Raw genomic sequence first — 1,958 nt, 5'->3', positions numbered from 1 at the left:
TTTTAACATTAGTCCAATCTGCATTTGTAAGGTGCTCATCATCATCACTTACATGAGCATTAAACGTTGAGTTTATGGAGTTTCTATATTCATATGCAACAACTAAATTGTCATACATGTAATTCCATCTAGTTGGACAAGGTTTAGGAACCTTTCTTTCTCTTAGGCCAAATTCATCGCGTCTTTTAAAATATTCTCTAAGTCTACTTCTACGGTTTGAATAAAAAAGTCAATTAAGAGCCATTTTAACCTTTTCAATTTTAACATTTAAAATTTTCATAACATCACCCACAATTAAATGATAAATATGACAAATACACCTAACATGAAAAATGTTACTAAATGCAGGATTTAGTGTAGTGGTAAGCAAGTGAGAGTGTGAGGTTGTAGGTTAGGGAATTATGGAGGTCGAGCATTAAGGTTGTAGGTTAGAGGAGAGTGTGAATATTTCTACAGCACAAGTGAGAGAGACTATCTAGTTAGGAGTTAGACTAGGAATGTCAGTGGTCGTCTATTGATGCAGGGCTTTACCTTCTAGTTGTACTATACCAGCCATCTATTTCGTATTTCGTATTTCGTATCCTGTATTTCATATTTCGTATCTCTTATATATTGTTGTTATTTTTATTACGCATTTTTATGGTACTAATATATCATCTCCTATTGCTTTTTTGAGCCGAGGGTCTCCTGGAAACAGCCTCTCTACCCTTCGGGGTAGGGGTAAGGTCTGCGTACATATTACCCTCCCCAGACCCCACTTGTGGGATTATACTGGGTCGTTGTTGTTGTTGTTGTTGTTGTAGTGTAGTGGTAAGCAATGTTACAGCATTAATGTTACTAGTAGCATTATCCATTGAAATTGATATTATTTTATCACTAATGCAAAAATATCTACAAATATCCATAACTGTGCTAAAAATAAATTGTCCTATGTGACGTGAATTAATTATTCTATAAGCAATAATGCGTTTTTGCATTATCCACTCCTCGTCAATCCAATGACTTGTAACAGTAAGATAATCACAGTCATTACCACTTCTACCAATATCAGTAGTAATAGCAACACGAAAATTAATATGAGTAAATAAATAGCGCAAATATTATTCATATTCATGTTTATAGTTATAAATATCGCTCTTTACGGTTGTGCGAGACCATCCTTTATAAGTAGAATTAAAAACTCTTCTAATATAATACACAAAGTGGGGGTTAGACGGAAAACTATACGGTAAACACATAACAGTAACCATTTTTGTCAATTTTTTCCCTATCTTTTCTTGGGTCATAATATAAAATACCACCGGTAATAATATTAATTCCCGATTGAAATTAATTTGACCCGGTACTAGGGTCAAGCTGACTAGTTGGACTTGCCCTCCCCCCCCGGCCGCAGCTTTCATTTGAAAAAATTTAGCTTTATCTTGAGGGTGTATCATTATGTGTCTCCTCAAACTTCTCGCCCCATCACCATAGTTAAAGGCTATTTCTTTGCCACAAGTTTTACACTTACCTTTATTTTTTTCTCTTATTTGAATAAAAAATGGCCAAACAAGAGATGTTTCGGCCCGTTTAGAAGGTTGTCTAGAAAAAGTAGGGGTAGCAACAGGGGGGTCATCCGGGGCATCATTTGGATTAGTTGGATTAACTTGAGCAACATGACTAGTGGGTGTATCATCATCCGATTGCGTTTCATCTAAATCTATTTCCTGCTCATCTTCTTCATCTATAGTTGGATTACCATAAAGATTATTCATATATTTGTTGATAGCCAATTTTTTCCTGTATTTTTTATATGAAAAATATCTTTCAAAATAGCATGTATATGCATATATAAGTATGTCCCAAGATCCTATTATTTTTCTTAATTTTTCAAAGACTTTTAAGTCAATTTACTGCTCTGTTTTATCAAGGAAAACCTAATAATTGTCCCCAAAATTATTATTTTTTGGTGATTTATT

This window comes from Nicotiana sylvestris, chromosome 3, assembly GCF_000393655.2.
Source record: "Nicotiana sylvestris chromosome 3, ASM39365v2, whole genome shotgun sequence".
In the NCBI taxonomy this organism is placed as follows: Eukaryota; Viridiplantae; Streptophyta; class Magnoliopsida; order Solanales; family Solanaceae; genus Nicotiana; species Nicotiana sylvestris.
The sequence above is the reverse complement of the archived record's forward strand: the minus strand, read 5'-3'. Positions refer to the sequence as shown.